A 21,409-nucleotide genomic window follows, 5' to 3' on the forward strand; every position below is an offset into this window, starting at 1 on the left:
TGTTTAAGCTATCCAGCTATTTTGTTATGGCAGCCTAAGATAACTAATACAAGATCTTCTGTCCATTTTAAATTGGAATATTTATCTTTTTATTTTTGAGTTGTAAAAGTTCTTTATATATTCTAGATACAAGTCCCTTTGCAAACTGTCACTTTCATCTAAGATGCCACCATCTCTCGTTTGGACTAATTACCCCATCTTCCTGCTTCTACTCTAGATGTCTGTATTGCATTCCCCACACAGCAGTCAGAGTAATTAATTTTAAATATACATCAGATCGTGTCACTCCTCTGCTCAAAATCCCTTACGGCTTCTCTTCGGATCCAGAATAAAATCCAAAGTCTTTACCATTGCGGACAAGCCCCAACCGATGTTGCCTCTGACCCCTGCTCAGTCTTCATTTCTCCCTTCTTCCCACTGCTTACCCTGCTCCAGGCACAGTGGTCACTCTGCTCTTTCCTAAGCAGGCCAAGCAAGCTACCACCTCTGAGCCTCTGTACTTGCTATTACAACAAGAAGCCAGCCAAGAGAAACTCAAGAGAAAGTATTGTAGGCAGAGGGAAGGTCTAGAACAGTTAGGCTGAAAGTGAGACTGACATGTCCAAAGAACAAAAAGATGTCTAGTGTGGATACAGCAAGTGGAGAAGAGGCAGTAGGTGACACAGATGGAAAGTTCAGTAAGGTTTTGTAAGGCAGGGTAAGGACTCGGGATTTCACCACAATACAATGATGGGAAACCACTGGAGGTTTTTAAGCAGGAGAGTAACGTCTGATTTAAGTTGTAAAAGCATTGTTCAGGATGGGTAGACAGTGGCCACTAGCTTGGAGGCAGGAAGAAAATTAGGATGCCTTACTCTTACCCACTCAAATGTCTCCACTCTACTCCCAACTAGTCTTCTTCTACTTATGCAGATTCTCTGCCCTATATACTCTTCATTTTCCCCAGATGCAAGCTCTTCCATGAGTGAACGATTGAGTGAATGAACGAGTTTGCATCTTAACATTAATACACGAAAGGAGCTTATTCACGTTCAAGAAGCACTCAGTGAGCATTCAAAACAGTTTGAAAGGCACAATGCTCTGCTGTGGTTAGTTATACACGTGACCAAGACACTCTCCTTGCCTTTAAGAAGCTTGTCTAGTTCACTGAGGAAGATACTACACCTGTATCTAAAATACCAGCAAGAAGGGTTACAAGTCAAAGAGTTACAGGTAAAGTTCTATAGAGAGTTCAAAGGATTGGATGATCACTTCCAGGTAGAAAAATCACAGAAAATGTCCTATTTGAATAGAGTAACACTTGAATAGGTGAAAATGGTTAGAAAGTGCATTTTAGGTCGATGAAAAGAAACTGATGTAGAATCTGGGAGCAGAATAAGATATTAAAGATCATTTAGTCCAAAACTGATTTTCCATGAGTGTAGCAAATTATTTTATGGTCAATCACAAATATAGAGAACAGACTTGGTTGTCGGGGAGAAGGGAGTCGGGGAGGGAAGGATTGGGGGTTTGGGATTAGCAGCTGCAAACTATTATATATAGGATGGCTAAACAAGGTCCCACTGTATAGCACAGGGAACTGTATTCAATATCCTGTGATAAACCATAATGGAAACGAACATGAAAAAGTATATGTGTAACTGAATCACTTTGCTGTACAGCAGAAATTAACACAACATTGTAAATCAACTAGACTTCAATAAATTTTCTTTAATGATTTTACGGTCGAACAAGTACCCTTTCAACTTCACGCTTTCCCGTAAAACCGTATATGCAGTTTGGTAATGAGACTGCTACATTGAAGAGCCACAAAATTGTGGTGTAAACCTCCAGGCCATGGCTGGACCAGTGATAAAAATACATGTAACAGTCAGGCGTGGAAGAGAAAACGTCCAGACTATTTGTGAAAGTCTGCTCCATCTACCCCATAATGTTTCTGGTGCTATTCTATCTGTTCTTCTCTCTACAGAATCTACTTTCATGCTTGTATAAAGACAGCTGATGAAATTTAACTTCTGCTTGTCTTGGAAGCTGAGCTAAGTCAATAATAAACATGTACTTTGGAATTTTGTCTATTTGAACATTCACAACCTGCTGCCAGACTTTTAAAAATCTCAGAAGTTTTAGGCTAGTATAAAGGAAAATCATTATGATATTCACCAGAGAGAAAAAAAAATCATTGATTTTTAAACTTTGAGTTGACAAAGTCAATAGAGTATGTTCAAAGAAAAATCAGTGAGTTGCTACAGTCATGGCTCAGCAACACTGGACTTGAACATGGACTTATAATGAGTATTTATCTTTAACATTCACATGAAGATCGTGTCTGCAAACCTCAGCAGTTTCAGGATACTGCCAGATAAAGATGTTTTCATTTACGTTTCAATTTTTACTGCTTAATCGCATCCCTTACGGATCAAGGATGCATACGTTTTCAGGGCTAGAAGATTAGGCAGAAAAGTCATTACAATTCTTTCTGTGTCCAGTCTGGGTTGACAAGAAGTCCTCGGCGTTTTTTTCTGACAGTGTTGCTTTGGAGACAACAAAAAGTTAAATCAGAGATATGGGGATATATGTTTATGTATAGCTGATTCACTTTGTTATACAGCAGAAACTAACACACCATTGTAAAGCAATTATACTCCGATAAAGGTGTTAAAAAAGAAAGTTAAATCATAAGTATTCCAAAGACAATCCTTTATACCTAGCATATCAGTAAGTATGGGTATCAGGGAAAAAGTAAGAGGTAGTTTCTGCCTTCAGGAAATGTATACAATTGTTGGAAAGTTTATGTGTGTATCTATATACTATGAGAAAGAGCCAGAATGAGAGAAAGAGAGACATGGAAGCAAAATATAGACAAATATTTAACAAAATATAGCATTTGTACTACAGACATTAGGAAGGGAGAAGAAACTGTGAGCAGGAGTTAATCAGAGAAGGCTTCATAGAGGAGACGGTAGGATTCAAGTAGTTATAGTAGAGAAGAGGAAGTATTCCACATAAAGAGAATGGCACAAGCAAAGACACTAAGATATTCCCTCCTTTTTTATTAATCCACTCAACATTCATTAAGCACTTCGCACCAGGACTGCTAACCAGTAGTTTCAAAGATGAGCTGAAAGATGAAACCATGCTCTCTCCCTTCACGGGAGTGGCTGAGGAGCCATTCAATCTTCTAACCCAGTACCTACTCTGCAATCAGATTTTTTGAACGTTTATCAAAAAGTTGAAGCTTCTGCTACTTTCTCAATGCATCTGCTTTTTTTAAAACCCTCTATCCAGTTCACCTGTATTCTCACATCTTTCATGAAATTATTTTCCACCTGCTGCTTTCACAGTCCACAGCATTAGCAGTTCAGGGAGCAAACACTAGAAACCCAGCCGAGATGTGTGGGCTGATGAAGCTCAGCAATGAAATGACCCATAACCAGAGCCACCCAAGTTCAGTTAAAGGATGATTGTGATTTGGAGCAGCCAAGGACCACTGCCATCTAACAGTGGGGAAACTGACTCCTTGGAGAAAATCAGGATAATGACCTGCCAGCCCCTGCCAACTGGAACTAAGTGTGGGCAGATAGAATCAGACTCCACTCCCTGCCCTGAACCCTGAACAGTTAGGCTCACATCCATTCCAAGAGCAAGGGTAGCTCCAGAGAACACTGTGAAACGGGTCTTTGGTCATCAGTGCCCTATTACTCTCTTATTTGATTCTCCTTTAGAGGCTCCTTCTCTGTCCGATTCTCTGTTTCTTCAGGCCAGCCACAGGTTTCCCAGAGCCTCCTCCCCAAAGTGGGTGGACTTTTCCTTTGCCCACATGGAGGCATGTGAGCATGGCTGGAGATAATCAAGCAATTGGACAGGTCAGTTTCTGTATATTCATCATAACCTTCTACTTCAATAGGAAAATAGAAGTCATCTCTCCTTCCCACCATGAAATTCCCCACCCACCTGCATATACATGTTCATCATCTCCTCTCCTACCATTTCAACACAGAGTTGTTAAGAGCATGGAGTTAGACTACAAAGGTTCAAGGCCTGGCTCTACCACTTAGCAATGTGATCTTGGATAAATTGTTTAGCCTCTCTGAGCCTCAGATTCCTTGAGAGTAAAATAGGGGGAATTTTAGAACCACCTCATCAGGTTGTTGTGAACTTATAAGGGAAAGCCAATGACCATTACAGTGATCCATAAAGCAAACTCTAAGTTTATTTATTTGCCAGGCAAGGGAACATGTGCCAGTGAAGAAGTTCACTGAGGTGGGGAGGGAGGTGTATATATAAATAAATAAATGGACAGGTGGGGCTCACAGTGGTTATACTAATTAAGAATAATAAGTAGGAATGTACTCTTATTCAGAGGATTAAATTGTTTAATCCATGGTAAAGTATTTGAAATATTGCCTGGCATATAAGAAACCCTCAAAAATGCCACCTTTCATTATTTATTACTAAACTGTTCCGAATCTTGTTCTCTATCTCAGGGATTTTACTCTTGAATTTTCAGTTCTCTCCGTCTCTACTGGATCATTCCCGTTAGCATTCAAATATATTCTACAACCTCCATACATAAGCCTTCTCTCTCACTTAGTAAAGATGAAGATGGAACCTTAAATCTTTTTTTAGATGAAATCTTAAATCTTTTAGATGAAACCTTAAATCTTTATTAAAAGATGAAATCTTAAATCTTCAATGGTGAAAAGATAGATTTATATTATAAATGATTTGGAGAAAACAGGGAGCCATCTAAAAATAAAACCAAAGTTGTATCAGTACTTCCCACTTTACACCAGGAAAATCTCCTATTGGATCAAAGATCTCAGTTTAAATAATGAAACTATAAATATACTGTAAGAAATCATGAGAGAACTCTTTAATAAACTCAGAGTGGGAAAAGCCTTCTTAACTATGACACAAAACTCAAGGGCCATAAACAAAAAGATTTATAATTTTTTTTTTTTTTTTTTTTTTTTTGCCGCACCGCACGGCATGTGGGATCTTAGTTCCCTGACCAGGAATCAAACCTGCACCCCCTGCAGTGGAAGCGCAGAGTCAACCACTGGACCGCCAGGGAAGTCCCAAGATTTATAAATTTGACAATATAAAAATCAAACATTTCTGCAAGGCAAAAGCCACCATAGGGCTTCCCTGGTGGTGCAGTGGTTGAGAGTCCGCCTGCCAATGCAGGGAACACGGGTTCGGGCCCCGGTCCGGGAGGATGCCACATGCCGCGGAGCGGCTGAGCCCGTGAGCCATGGCCGCTGAGCCTGCGCGTCCGGAGCCTGTGCTCCGCAATGGGAGAGGCCGCAAGAGTGAGAGGCCCGCGTACCGCAAAAAAAAAAAGAAAAATCCACCATAAACAAATTCAAAAGACAAACAACAAACTGGGAAAATAAATTCCAAAGATAAATAAACTGGTAAAACACATTTACATCGTTATATTGCAAACAAAGGGCTACTTTTCCTATAGCATGTATAAAGTGCTAAGAAAAAAACCCCATAACCTGGGGCTTCCCTGGTGTCGCAGTGGTTGAGAGTCCGCCTGCTGATGCAGGGAACACGGGTTCGTACCCCGGTCCGGGAAGATTCCACATGCCGCGGAGCGGCTGGGCCTGTGAGCCATGGCCGCTGGGCCTGCGCGTCCGGAGCCTGTGCTCCGCAACGGGAGAGGCCACAACAGTGAGAGGCCCGTGTACCGCAAAAAAAAAACCCCAAAAAACCAATAACTCACTTTTTTGAATGGACAACAATCCCCAAAAAAGGAAATACAAATATCTTTTAAACATAAAAAGATGTTCAAACTCACTCATAATGAAAGAATACAAATTAAAATTATCCAGAGCTACCATTTTTCACCTACCAGATTAGCAAAGGTCAAAAGCTAGATAATACTCTGTGTTAATGAGGTTATGGGGAAATAAAATCCCGCGAGAGCTGCTCGCCCCTTACCCGCGGGCTGCCGGTTTCAGCACAGCAGACTACGCGGGCACTGCCGAGGCTTTGGGGGACGGGCTGCTGGGGTTCCCACTTCCGCCGCCACGGATTCGCTCCCGGCCGTGGTGGTTTCCCGTGCAGTAGCTGAGGAGCCTGCTGGTGTTTTATTTGGAGGCGTGGCTGGCCGACTCGATCTTCGGCCCAGACCGAGCCGTGGTTCCGGAAATGGAGTGGAAGAGCCAGGCTCTGCTGACGGTGGACGCAGTTCACGCCGGGAAGTTGGTGGAAATCACCGTCTTCGGGCGGCCGGCTGTCCAGCGCCGGGTGAAGAGCGTGCTCCTGAGCCTGGCGCCGAGTCACCGGGAGCAGGGCGCCCGAGCTGAGAAGATGGAACAACTCGAGGAGTTCTTGAAGGCCCAGGCACCAGGCCCCCAGGTCCCCCAGCGTCCTGTTGCGTAAGTGTTGTCAGGAGTATAAGAACAGTTCTCCTTCTGCTACTAAAGTTCAAGAGAAGCAAATATCCTTAAATCTATGCATTTATTTTTTTCCTGTATCTTGATGGATAGTGGTTTGATTATTTTACTGCTGATTATTATTTTGCTGATTAATTTACATTCCTATGAGCAATGGTTATTGCTCATAGGAATGTAAATTCGTGCAATTATGAAGGAGAGTTTAGCATTATCATCCAAAATCATAACTGTTCATCCCTATGATCCAGCAAATTCTTTCATTTATTTATTTGAATTTTATTTTTTTATACAGCAGGTTCTTATTAGTTATCTATTTTAAACATATTAGTGTATATACGTCAGCAAATTCTACTTAGAGAAATTTATCCTGCAAATTACACATACACACACACACACACACACACACTTCCAAAACAGCACATATATAAGGTTATTCATTGCAACATTGTTTGTAAGTTAAAAGCATTAGAAATAAGTGTGTCCTCCATCAAAAAGAGTTAAATAAATTTTGGTGCATTTGCACAAAGAAATAAGATACCAGCTTCTCCTCTGCCCAGCCTGTGAATGTCAGCTTTCCTCTACACTCAGTCCCAGGTCTTCTTCATTCTCACTCTCAGTAGTGTCTCCCATGCCATGGCTTTAAATGTCTTCATAGAAAATAGCTCATATCAGAAACCTAATCGTCATCTTTGTTGTTTCACTCTCCCACATTCCCTTCACCAAATACCACTAACCCAGCTCAAAAATATTTTGAGTCTTTTAAACAGCTTTATTGATGTGTAACTGACATGAAATAAACTGCCCATAATTAAGATAAAATAGGTGTATTATTTAGTTAGTTTTGACACAGGTACACTCCCAAAACTATCACCACAATCAAGATAATAAACAAATCCATTACCCCCAAAAGTTTCCTAATGCCCCCTTGGAATCCTGCCAGCCCACCCCCCCATCACCCCACACCCCCATCCCCAAGCAGTAACTGATATGCTTGCTGTCACTATAGCTCATTTTGCACTTTCTTGAACTTTAAATAAATAGAATCATACAGTATGAACTCCGTCAGACTTCTTTCATGCATCATAATTATTTTACAATTCATCTACATTGTTTTATGCATTAATAGCTCATTCCTTTTTTTGCTGAGTAATGTTCCACTGTATGGAAATATCACAATTGTTTAAACTCACCTATTGATGAACATTTTTGATCCTTTCCACATTTAGCTATTACATATCAAGTTGTTATGGATGCAAAAATATATTTAATCCATCCAGTTCCCTTCATTTAAAAAAAAGTAGTATGTTCTTTCTATTTTTTAAGAAATATTTTTTTATTTATCTGGTTGCGCTGGGTCTTAGTTGCAGCGTGTGGGATCTTTAGTTGTGGCATGCGAACTCTTAGTTGCAGCATATGGGATCTAGTTCCGTGACCAGGGGTCAAACCCGGGCCCCCTGCACTGGGAGTCTTATCCACTGGACTGCCAGGGAAGCCCCTCTTCTTTCTATTTTTAATGCCTCACTTAGTCTGCAGTTATCTCTAATGAGTAGATGTAAGGTTCCTTAACTGATCTTTTATCTTCTACTCTTCATCCTACCCAATTTATTCTCCATCCTACAACTACAGTTAACTTCAAAACATATGAGTGCACAGTCCTTTCTTATTTAAAGTCCTTCAATGACCACCACTCTCCACTCTCCTCCCACCCACCCAGTTTACTAAAAATAAAACCCAAACTCCATAGCCTAAAGATAATCCAACCTGCCTTACCCAACCTATCCTCTTTAACTTCATATAGTACCACCATCTCTCATGGTTATGCTTCTTGACCTACATGATCTTTCTCTCATTTCCTCAGAATAAAATTAAGAATTATAAAACAACTACCTAAATTTCCTCCTGCTCTTAAAGAGGTTACAGTGAGATGGATTGACCCATTTAAGAAGTGAAGCAAGGAGTCTTTGATCTAAGGAAGACGGAAAATGAACAAGGCCAAAAACTATGCAGGTCCTTGATGCTGATGAGCAAAAAGAGAAGACTTAATCCACCAGAAAATTTTTCCCAGGAAAATCAAAGTGTAATTTTGTGTCCAATCAATTGTACTTGAAACATAAAGGTAAGAAACAGACTTTCTCAAATAAGCAGCAGTTCATGAAATTTAGTGCTCACAAGCTGTTTGAGAGTCATCCAACATCAAAATACAGCAAGCCGAAAGAAACTAGAAATGGAGGTTCCATGGCCAATGAATGGTGGGTCATTGAACTCATTCAATGGTTTAAAGAAAAAGCAGTGCTGTGAGAATTATGTTTACAAGAGAGAACAAATTTATGAATCTTGATAAGGTAAAAGTAAAAATAGGCTTACCAGAAATGTGGTCTTGAAGGGATGAGGTAAGGATAGTGTCAAGTTTCTCATCTTCAGAGCAGGAAGTCCATAGATACTGTTCAAGTGGAAGTCTTTTGGTATTTGGGGGGGTTTTTTGTTTTATAAATTTATTTTATTATTTATTTATTTATTTTTGGCTGTGTTGGGTCTTTGTTGCTGTGTGTGGGCTTTTTCTAGTTGCAGTGAGCGGGGGCTACTCTTCGTTGTGGTGCATGGGCTTCTCGTTGCAGTGGTTTCATTTGTTGCAGAGCACAGGCTCTAGGCACATGGGCTTCAGTAGTTGTGGCACGTGGGCTCATTAGCTGTGGCTCGTGGGCTCTGGAGCACAGTAGCTGTGGTGCACGGGCTTAGTTGCTCCGCCACCTGTGGGATCTTCCTGGACCAGGGCTCGAACCCATGTCCCCTGCATTGGCAGGTGGATTCTTAACCACTGTGCCACCAGGGAAGTCCCTTGTTGTTTTTTTTAAGTGAAAGAATCTTCTGAAATTTTAGACTTACCTTTTAGGAAATAAAATTGCTTGATATGAAGAAATTCTTATTAATCTGAGGTTGAGCAATTCTGTCAATTTCATTTGTTTTTCTCCTGTTAAATTCAAGTAAAGAAAAACTGAATGCTTTTTATTTTTGAAAAGCATTTATGATGAGATCCTATTTTTTAAAAATAATTTTATTTATTTTTGGCTGCATTGGGTCTTTGTTGCTGCGCACAGGCTTCCTCTAGTTGCGGTGAGCAGGGGCTGCCCTTCATGGCAGTGTGCGGGCTTCTCATTACGGTGGCTTCTCTCATTGTGGAGCACAGGCTCTAGGGGCACAGGCTTCAGTAGTCGTGGCACACGGGCTCTAGAGCGCAGGCTCAGTAGTTGTGGCGCACGGGCTTAGTTGCTCCGCGGCATGTGGGATCTTCCTGGACCAGGGCTCGAACCTGTGTCCCCTGCATTGGCAGGCGGATTCTTAACCACTGCGCCACCAGGGAAGCCCTCTGAGATCCTATTTTTATAAAATTATATCTATACACACATAAAGATACATATAAAGAGAGATGATGACAAAGATCTTGTCTGCCAAAAGTTAATGATGATTATTTCTGGGTAGTTGATAGTGGGTTTTGTTTTGCTTGGTTTTTTGTTTTTTACTTTCTTCTTTAACTTTTCTGTAGTACTTAATTTGTGGTGGTAAGCATGAATCAGTTTACAAAACCCATACTTTTTAATAGGGTGTCTGCCTTCTGAGCTATCACAGGGTACGGCTGGGAAGAGGGAAGTTGACCAGAAGGCCCACTGATCATGGGTCTCACACTTTACAAAGACAAGAAACTCAGATTTTTCAATGTTCTCTCCAAAATGAAGATGCACATATTGTAACTGAGATACACTGACAAAATTAAATGTTGAAAACATAGCACATTTTCTTCTTTTTAAAATTATACCTGGAGCTTCAAGATATCCATGCCTCTTTCACACCCTGAGAAGCCCTGCATACATTATTCAAAGTTAAGAAATGCCAGTTTAATGCAATGGGAAGGATAGGACCCAGAGGAGGAATCCTGGTTCTCCCTTCTACGTCCTAGATTATGCCCAGTTTTGAGCTTTCTACCAGGCGAATACTATGCAATCCTGATACTGTCATCTACAGAGCTGCAAGCATTGAACAAAACTAGGCCTGGTTAGGTAATGCACAGATTTTGTGTTATGATGCTCATAGCTGATTAATTGCTTAGATTTGGCTTGACTTTGGTCCGCCTTTGATCTGATCACTCGATTCCTAATTTTACTACTTGACTTCAGCAAAAACTCACTGCTTTTCTTACTAGATCTATGATGAAATTATCCGCATTTTTTTTAACTTACATCACATCTATGGGTACCAGTTCCTACTTATTCCTTGGCTCACTGTTTCTTGACCCCTGGCTGGCTGTAGTAGTGTGATATTGGACAAAATGGACCAAGAAAGCAGTGCAACTCACTAGGTTATTAAAGTTTCTATAGCAGTGAAAAGTGAAAAGGATTCATGAGAGTGTTGAGAAATTCTGGCCAGATCAACATCCAGGTTGATGAAACTGAGCACCTCATGGGAAGCTGGTCCTGGGACTCATGGGTTCTCCCTGCCCATAAGGTGTGTTAGAAATAGTTTTAGAAATAGAAATAGAATCACGTGATCAGATCAAAGGCACACTTACCCTACAAGGAATCCTAAAGAGACTCCTTCAAATGAGGTAAAAAGACCTTAGACAGTAACTCTAATTCTCACAAAGAAACAAAGAGCACCAGTAAAGGTAGCTACATAGGTAAATATATATAAAAGACAGCATAAGTTTATCCTTGTTAGTAACTTTTTCCTTCTATATGATTTAAAAGACAGATGCAAAAAGCAATAATTATAAAACTGTTGATGGGCTTATAATTCATAAAGATGTATAGTTGTAGGACAATAGTAACATAAAGAAGAGAAAAGGAGTGATACTGAAGTAGAAAAAAAAATTGGAGAAAATAAATAAAATACAATAAATCCTAGCTCTGCTAGTTCTATAATCTTGAGCAATTTTTTTTACCCCATCCTGAGTCTCAGTATTCTCCATACAGAGTGCAATATTTACCTTATCCTTAAGTAAAATAATATTTATTTTACAAGCTTGTTGAATGGATTAGTGAAAACAATTTTCTGGAAACATTTTGCACAATGATTTGCACAGGTGCTCAATAAATGCTAGAACTGCTTCTTCTGAGTAATGGGTACTTGTCAGTTTATTATACTACTTTCTCGACTTTTCTGTATCTTGAAAATTTTTTACAGTAAGAAAAAAATTTTAGTGCCAGCTTCATTCCTTTTATGGTCTTTTCTTTGCTTCTTTCTGATTTAACCTATAATTTGATGAATGAGCCTAGAGAAAGAGGAGGTTAACTCTAAATGACTAACTAAGTTATCTCCACAAGGATTTTCTTAGGGGATGCAAGCAGGTGAAACATGAATTAGGAAGTTCTCAACTCCACTTTGCACAGAGGTATGTCACATAAATTTAAAATGCAAAAATCCAAATTAACGAAGACAGTTGTTTGTCTTTGTCCCCTGTCCTCTGGGACAGCCACCAATGATACACACTTCGTGGTCTCCATGTCTTTGTATAATCCCCAACCCGGAAGTGTGGGCTGGATCTAACAAGTCACGTCTGATAAATAGAATGCAATAAATAAAGGTGATGGGGTGTCACTTCTGAGATTTAGTTATAAACAACTGTGACTCTGTCTTGATGGTTTTCTTTCTCTCTCTGGCTCTGCTCACTTGCTTGCTCTGGTGAAGCAAATGTACATATTGTGAGCTGCCCTATGGAGTGACCCACAAGTAAGGAACTGTAGGAAGCCTCTGGCCAAAATCCACGTGTGTGAACTTGGAAATGAATCCATTTCCAATTGACCTGGAGATGACTAGCTCTGCTGACACCTTGATAGTAGAAAGCCTAAACCACAGGACCCAGATAAGCAGCACCAGATGCCTGACCCAGAGACTGAGAGATAATAAATGTTGCTTTAAGCTGCTAAATGTTGGGGTAATTTTTTATACAACAACACACAACTAAGACACCTGTTTCTTGACAAAAGGAATCAGTGTAGAATGTCTATAAAGATCTTCTATGGATTCAAAATATGATAAGCCTTTCCAGAAATCAACTTACACAAATTTTTTTGGAACACTTCTTTTGCAGAAAGCATATTTATATATGCTTTATAGGAGTTATATAAGAGTAAATAGGAGTCACACTGACCACCCAGAACATTCTTACAAAAATTTAAAGTTAAAATTTAAGGTTACCTTAAGATTCTCCTTGTCTATTTGTTTTTCCCAATCACTCTTATTGTCCCAGTTCCTCTACACAAAATTAATTTGTTAAAAAGAAGGAGGAGCAAGAAGAGGAGAAGGAGGAGGACGAGGAAGAGGAGAAAAAAAAGAAGAATAAACAACCAGAGAGGTCATCAAGTTTTCATTGGCCAGATGAGATTTACAAACCAGACTTTTAAAAATACTTTGCATGCCAAGAAGATTCACTGAGAAAAGTAATTTCCTACACTGATGGCTATTCTCTACCTGAATCATGAAAACACCTCCTGAATTTTCTGGAACAGTCCCAATTTCAAATCTTCTGCTCCACTTTCCCCTAAGTCAACTTGTACTTGACAAAATCACATATGCTGATTTGGGTTTGGAAATAATGGGTCCCTAAAATCCTGAATTGCTCTTGAACTAGGCTTGTGTCATTGGTGGGCACAGTATATCAACTCACCTACTAATTATTCACTGAGATCCTTTGATAGCTTCAGTGCTCTGCTATGACAGTCAAAAGAAGGAGCGGAGGGCTTCCCTGGTGGCGCAGTGGTTGAGAGTCCGCCTGCCGATGCAGGGGACACGGGTTCATGCCCCGGTCCAGGAAGATCCCACATGCCGCGGAGCAGCTGGGCCCGTGAGCCATGGCCTCTGAGCCTGCGCGTCCAGAGCCTGTGCTCCGCAACAGGAGAGGCCATGACAGTGAGAGGCCCCCATACCGCAAAAAAAAAAAAAAAAAAAAGGAGCGGAATCTTACAGAAGCCTATAGCGTATTTGGGGAGACTGAACAGCATATATGAAGGTACAGAGCAATCAATTAACTGGCTTCTGGATATAAGAGGTAACTCAGTCGTTCAGAAAAGGAAGGGATCCTTGAGAACTAAAGAAATCGTAGGAGTCCTCATGGAGGAGGAGGAGGACTTGAGATGGAACAAAGGAAGAGTTGACTTCATTTTTGCTGTTCAGAAGTACAAGGTGGGACACAATGAAATCACAGAACAATTAAGGAAAGAGAACACATGTGGAGGCGTACCTCAAAGGTAGGTTGGATATGAAGAATGTTCCTAGTCCAGTGCTATGTATCTGATCATTGTAATAATGTTAATCACTCCTTTAACGCCTATTGCTTGCCAAGCACTATGTTAAACACTACACACTTACTATCTCATTTATTCTTTTCTTTTTTTTTAGTTTTTATTGGAGTATAGTTGCTTTACAATATTGTGTTAGTTTCTACTGTACAGCAAAGTGAATCATCATTTACTCTTTATAAATAAGACTTACTATTCTTTACAGACAAGCACACTGAGGGGCCCAGAGAAGTTAAATAACTCACCTGAGGTCACAAGCTAATATGTGCCAGAGCCAAGATTTGTAATAGGCAAGAACAAATCTCACTCCATATTGGATCTGTTTCTTTTACTTTAACCTCTGTTTTCTATTGCTTTTGCTACAAGTTAAGAATGTTGCCTGTAGCCTGAAATATACAGGACAGCCCATTCTCAAAGCTCTGACCTTTAAAAGTGTAACACTTTTCCATTGATACAGAGATTAAAAAGTTGCACAACAGCACATTTGTCTTATTGGAGGTTTACAGGAACATCATGACCTGACCTACATGGACAGCTGCTAGAACAAAGGATTCTGACACCAAGAAGTTTGCAACAACTAACCATGCCCCTCCCGTTTAGTATAAAAGAAGCCTGAGGGCTTCCCTGGTGGCGCAGTGGTTGAGAGTCTGCCTGCTGATGCAGGGGACACGGGTTCCAGCCCTGGTCTAGGAGGATCCCACATGCCACGGAGCACCTGGGCCCGTGAGCCACAACTACTGAGCCTGCGCGTCTGGAGCCATGCTTCGCAACGAGAGGCCACAACAGTGAGAGGCCCGCGCACCGCGATGAAGAGTGGCCCCCGCTCGCTGCAACTGGAGAAAGCCCTCGCACAGAAACGAAGACCCAACACAGCCAAAAATAAATAAATTTATAAAAAATAAATAAAATTTAAAAATAAATAAAAGAAGCCTGAATTCTAACTTGGGTAAGATAGTTCTTTAGGACACTAGTTCATCATCTTCTCTGACGCCTGGCTTTCCAGATAAAGTCACTGTTCCTTGCCCCAACAACTTGTCTCTCAACTTATTGGCCTGTTGTGTGATGAGCAGTACAAGCTTGGACTCAGCAACTGATTCAAGTCCAGGTATGACTGACACCAAAGCTCAAGCTCCTAGCCATGATGCTATCCTAAAATTGAGTATAGAAAACTGCCCAAGAAATATTAGTGCTGAAACTCTTCTGCAAACTCTTCATAGGTAAGTGTCCCACCTGGCCAACCTGAGAGTTCCATCTAATGGGTAGTGAGGACAGACCAAGTGCAGGGGTACTGCACAGCGTAGGAAGCACATACCCTTCCAATCTTGGCCATACTACTCTCCAGCTGTGGAACTCCTGCAAAGCCACTGACTCTTATTTTCCCTGTGTGGTCTTTAAGGTCACGGTCACCTCTAAACTCTGTGTGCAGTATTTGTTTTGCATGCAGAAGGCTTACTTCTCATGACTACACCAAAAATATCCTAACACAATGGTGGGATGTATTGATTTCAAACATCCTTTTTTTGTAGCTCTGAGCTACTAACCTACCACCTAATAAACATGTCTTTGTTCTCCTTGGATGTAACAACAAATGCACATAAGTAATTGCATTAAAACTTATGTGTCATCAATTACTACTACTCACTTTGGGCTCAAGAAGTGCAAAGCCTCAAGGCAAAATGGAAGCTCTAACTTATTTTGCAAAGAAGGTAAAAGACAAAAGACATGTGAATTCTTAAGAAGCTAGAAGGAGGCTTGTTTCTGTCACTCCTAATTCAACTCTCAAACCTAACCTGGTGGTGTTCAAAACATTTCTATGAAGGGAAAAGATCTCACCATCTACAGAGACTTCAGTATTCTTTTATCCCAAGGAAACTAAAATATTTCCTATTTTTGTTAATTGGACATATCTTCACATTAGGTTATTGCTTTTTTCTGTTTTGCTTTGTGTTTCCCTGATTGGCTTATTGAACTCAGTTTCACATAATCCTTTGAGCAATATCCCCAAAACGGCAGTGTTGTGTTTAACCTAGTTCTATGACAAAGTAAACTGCTTTCCTTCATACTTTAAATGGAAATGTTTTCTTATTGTTCTAATCCCCCATATTCATTTCTGGGATGTTATTCCTCATAAAAGCTCTTTCTCATTACAGAAAATGAGAAGCATAAACAGCGTGGACCTCCTAATGTAGAGTGATGAGAATGTTCTAGAGTAAATGTGGCTAGATCGCAGCTAGTTCTTCTGCGTGTCAACATGCATATTAGGAGAAACTGGAATGGGGCTTGAATTTTATTCTCTTCCAGAATTTGGGATCTCATTCACTGCATTCTTCTGTTTCAGAATTTGGAATACTGAAGGATACTATTAAGTCAGAAACTGAAGGGTTAGAGATTTTACCCTACTTGCAAGCTAACAAGTAAGGCTGCCCTATACAGTTGTATATACATGACAGTGACAGAAGAATACACACCGTTTGGACATAGACAAAACTGTTTATTAATCACAACAAAACAGCACCCAAAGCAATACCTTGCATCAGTTCCCAAAACCCCCATCCCCACAGAGTGACACAGTGGGGACCAGATGTCACCTAGGCAGCCACTGGGGTGCACTGCAAGAGAGAAATCCCCAAATTAGGAAAAACTGATTTATATAGGGCTATTGCTGGCTTGCCCATTCTCCCCTCCAGGGAAATAAAGAGGTTTTATTTTTCCTCTGGAGTGTAAGCAAATCTCTTCAGGGAGAGGAAGAAGATTTTTACTAACCTGGAATGTGTCTAGGGAGGGAGACATTTACAAGCTTTATTATCTCTAGCTTCCAAGGTCATTTGCTCTGCAAACATCCTTGAACCAATGGTCCAAAAAGTATAGGAAATCCCATGAAGAACTGCCTTCCAAAGCAGATAGGACTGGGGACGGAAAGTGAGTGCTGTCTCCAGAAAGCAATTTACCCCAGCAAAGCCCACGAGTCTTGGGCCTCCCTCCCAGACCAGCCCCGACCTGCGTGCTCTGGACTCCAGGCTGCCGGTTCACATCCCAACCCTAAATCAGGGAGAAGCTGAATCCCAAAACCTAGTGGACTCTCAGCTGAAAACCAGAAAAGACCTGGCAGAGAGGGGGGAAAAAATCCGTTAGACAGAAATCAGAATAATCAAATAATAGGTGGTACTTGGGAGAGAATGGTTTTTAGAGAATTTTCTAAGCTGATCTGAATGCCTCATTGCTTTCTTATATGATATGCATAGGCTTGGACAAGGCAGGGAAGAAACAGATTAAAGTGCCTGTCAGTTTAGACAATATCCCTGGAGTATAGGGATTGCTCAAAGAGCCCTCAGGTTAAGCCAAAGGAGAAATGATATTACCCAAGATGGGTTCAGGGTGGAAGAGAATTTACCCTGTAATGTCCATGTCCACAGTCCATACAGTCTGACTCTTTATTATGCAGACAGACCTGCCAGGAGGAGCTCGCATGAGCAGCCCCCATGATTATAACCAATTAAGACGCTTCATTAGTATATTTCCATTTCTCAGAGTGAAAAACTGGTCTGAAATGGGACAAGCTATCGTTGACAACCCAAGGTACCAATGAGTGCACTGCTTGGAAATATCGTAGTGGTTCTTTGGCGAGAATAGCTTTGAAACTGGGTTATGCTCTCAGCAACAAATCACCGAGTGTTCCTGAAAAATTGAAAGCATCTTGTCTGGGGAAGAGGCATTACTTCTATTTTCTAGCTAAGGTATTTTTTGGCGTTCTGGGGAGGCAAACAGCCAAGATATAGTCTCTTCAGGCTTTCATTTGCTGAGAAAAATGGCCCTTCAGAATCTGGGATATTTTGGGCGCATTAAGCTGAGTGAAATTTGGGGTCATCTAACAGGTTAATGATCCAGATCATTAAACGGGCTACACTAATCTTCCTTCCCACAAGAACAATGTCAGTCATTTGACTTCTAAAAATGAGGGCACTAGGAAACAGAAGTTGAGATGGGAAAAATTGTGGGCAGCTTGTATGCTCTTTAAACAAGTTCAGGTTCTAATTCAAGAGGAAGAACGTTTACAGGGGTCTTCTCTCTGCACACAAATTATATCTTTAAATATATATACAAATTGTTTTTTTCTTTGCTTTTAGAATGCTAGTGCTATAAATTAAGTGTTAATTGCTTCGTTTATTGTCCACCTCTTGTAGTTAAAATATGCTTTATATACTATGATTAAATTAACCTCTCTTTGGAACTTCCCTGGCAGTCCAGTGGTTAAGAATCCATGCTTCCACTGCAGGGGCCATGGGTTCAATCCCTGGTTGGGGAACTAGGATCCTGCATGCCAAGCAGCGCAGCCAAAAACAAAAATTAAAAAATAAATTAAGCTCTCTTTGTAAACCAGCCATTATGCCTTCATTTGTGTATCTTTGCTCCATAAAATACTGTATTCACAACCTCCTAAGCTTCTAACCTTTAGGAGTATTTACTTAGCCATTATGTAATTCAAACTCAGATTTTTCCATTTTTAATCTCGAGGATTACTCAATCCTTGAGATCTGGGACAACGTTAAAAGTGCTAGAAACAATGCTTCCAAGTCCTTACCTCTCCCTATTTCCTATGTGTGTTCAAGCCATTAAGTCTTTCTTTTTAAAAAAAAAAAAAAAAAATTATTTATTTATTTTTGGCTGCGTTGTGTCTTTGTGGCTGCGCGCGGGCTTCCTCTAGTTGCGGCAAGCTGGGGCTACTCTTTGTTGCGGGGCGCAGGCGTCTCATTGCAGTGCTTCTCTTCTTGCGGAGCGTGGGCTCTAGGCGCGCGGGCTTCACCAGTTGTGGCACGCGGGCTAAATAATTTTGGCTCACAGGGTTTGTTGCTCTGCAACATGTGGGATCTTCCTGGACCAGGGCTTGAATCCATGTCCCCTGCATTGGCAGGCGGATTCTTAACCACTGCGCCACCAGGGAAGCCCCAAACCATTAACTCTAAAGAAAATATTTCTTCACGAAAAATAAGGTTTTCCCAGACAAGCTTTGATGGTCATCTGAGGTGGACAAACCCAGAGGTGCCACAAGCAGGTCAGTCTAACACAAAGGACACACCATAAACGAGTGGTGATTCTACTCTGGAAAATAAATTTCTACCAAGAGGAGTGGTACTCAGGCATCATCCAATATTACAAAAGAAGGAAATCCTGTCTCTCTTAAACAAAATAGAATCCAGAACCTCCAAAGTTCATAGGTGGGAAGTGAAAATCCAGATAGGAAAGTCTCTGAAAAAGTGACTTGTTTTAGTCCCACTCTGTGGTAGGCAGAATTCTTAGATGACCCCCAAATAACATGTAATCCCCCCTCCTTGGCATATGGGTAGAATCTGTGAATGTGATGAGCTATTACTCCTGTGATTAGGTTACGTTATATGGCACAGTTGCCTTTTTTTTAATTGTCGTAAAAAACACTACATAAAGTTTACCATATTAACCATGTTAAAGTGTACAGTTCAGTAGTGTTAATTATAATCAAATTGTGCTGCAGGTCTCCAAAACTTTTTCATCTTGCAAAATTGCAACTCTGTACCCAGTGAAAAGTAGTTCCCTATTTCCCTCTCCCTCCAGCCTCTGACCACTTCCATTCTACTTTATGCTTCTATAAATTTGAGAACTTTAGATATTTCGTATAAGTGAAATCATATAGTATTTATCTTTTTGTGTGTGACTGGCTTGTTTCTCTTAATGTGCTCAAGTTTTATGAACGTTGTAGCCTATGACAGGGTTTCGATCTTTTGTAAGGCTGATTAATATTCCATTGTATGTATATACCACATTTTGTTTATCCACTCACCCATTGGTGGACATGTGGGTTGCTTCTGTCTCTTGACTATTATGAATAATGCTGCAGTGAACATGGATGTGCAAGTATCTCTTTAAGACTCTGCTTTCGAATCTTTTGGATACATACCCAGAAGTGGGATTACTGGATCATACAGTAGTTCTATTTTTAATTTTTTGAGGAGCTGCCATAATGTTTTCCATGACAGTTGCACCATTTTACAATCTCACCAACAGTACACAAAGTTTCCAATTTCTCCACATCCTTATAAACACTTGTTATTTTCTGTTTTTTGATGGTAGCCATCCAAATAGGTATGACATGATATCTCATTGTGGTTTTGATTTGCATTTCTCTAATGATTAGTGATGCTGAGCATCTTTTCATATGCCTTTTGGCCATTTATATCATCTTTGAAGAAATGTCTATTCAGGTCCTTTATTCATTGTTTAATTAGGTTATTTTGCTATGATTTAGTTGAAGGAGTTCTTTATATATTCTAGATATTAACTCCTTATCAGATATATGATTTGCAAATATTTTTCTCATTCCATAGATTTCCTTTTTTTTTTTTTTTTTGGCTGCTTTGGGTCTTCGTTGCTGCACATGGGCTTTCTCTAGTTGTGGCAAGCGGAGGCTACTCTTCATTGTGGTGCACGGGCTTCTCACTGCGGTGGCTCTCTTGCTGTGGAGCACGGGCTCTAGATGTGCGGGCTTCGGTAGTTGCAGCACGCAGGCTCAGAAGTTGTGGCGCACAGGCTTGGTTGCTCCGTGGCATGTGGGATCTTCCTGGACCAGGGATTGAACCCATGTCCCTGCATTGGCAGGTGGATTCTTAACCACTGTGCCACCAGGGGAAGTCCCTCTATAGATTACCTTTTAATGTTGATTTTTTTCCTTTGATGCACAGAAATTTTTGAGCTTGGAGTAGTACCCTATGTATATTTTTGCTTTTGTTGCCTGTGCCTTTGGTGTCACATCCAAGAAATCACTGCCAAATCTTAAGGTCATGAAGTTTTCCCTGTTTTTTTTCCTAGGAATTCTATAATTTTGAGTCTTACATTCAGATCTTTAATCCATTTTGAGCTAATTTTTGTATGTATTGAAAGATAAAGGTACAGTTTTGTTATTTTGCATGCGAGTATCCAGTTTTGCCGGCAACATTTGTTAAAGAGACTATCCTTTCCCTATTGAGTGGCTGCTTGGCAGCCTTGTTGAAAATCATGTGCTCGTATATACAAGGATTTATGTTGGGCTCTCTGTTCTATTTTATTGGTTTATATGGACACAGTTGACTTTCAGAAAGAAAGATCATTCGGGGGTGCCTAACGTAATCACATGAGCCATGTAAGAGCAGAGAATTTTTTCTGGCTGGTCACTTGAGCAAACCAGCACGAGCAAGATTTGACAAAGGCACGTTACTGAGGTGAAGGGGGACCTGTGGCTAAAACTTGAGAGCAGCCTCTAGGAGTCAAGAGTGTGCCCCAGTTGACAGCCGGCAACTGCAAGGAAATGAATTCGGCCAACAATCTAAATGAGCTTGAAAGTGGATCTTTTTCTAGTCGAACCTCGTGATGATAACACAGCCGATTCAACATTTTTATTTCAGCCTCATGAGACCCTGAACAGAGGACTCAGTTAAAACGTGCCAGACTGCTAACATACAGAAATGGTGAGATAGTAAATCTCTGGTATTTTGAGATGCAAAATTTGTGGTACTTGTTACACAGCAAGAGAAAACTAACATACCCAGGTCACACCTTCCTCTTTTGATGAGGTCATTCTAATCACTGGGGCCATTAGTCCACTGGACTCCATGGCTCCTTTGTTCTGACCAAAGTTGAGACTGAATGAAACCTTTTTCTTTTTTCTCTTTTTATTTACTTATCTTTAAGGAGGAATTTTTTTTTTTC

The 21,409-nt window shown here is 40.6% G+C and overlaps 1 pseudogene; it reads left to right on the forward strand.

Annotated features, from left to right (window-relative positions):
- Positions 1-5,901: 5,901 nt before the first annotated feature.
- Positions 5,902-6,393, forward strand: LOC112406841 (oocyte-expressed protein homolog; annotated as a pseudogene).
- The last annotated feature ends 15,016 nt before the right edge of the window (positions 6,394-21,409 follow it).

The sequence above is a fragment of the Neophocaena asiaeorientalis genome, unplaced genomic scaffold (assembly GCF_003031525.2).
Source record: "Neophocaena asiaeorientalis asiaeorientalis breed wild unplaced genomic scaffold, Neophocaena_asiaeorientalis_V1.1 scaffold962, whole genome shotgun sequence".
Lineage (NCBI taxonomy): Eukaryota > Metazoa > Chordata > Mammalia > Artiodactyla > Phocoenidae > Neophocaena > Neophocaena asiaeorientalis.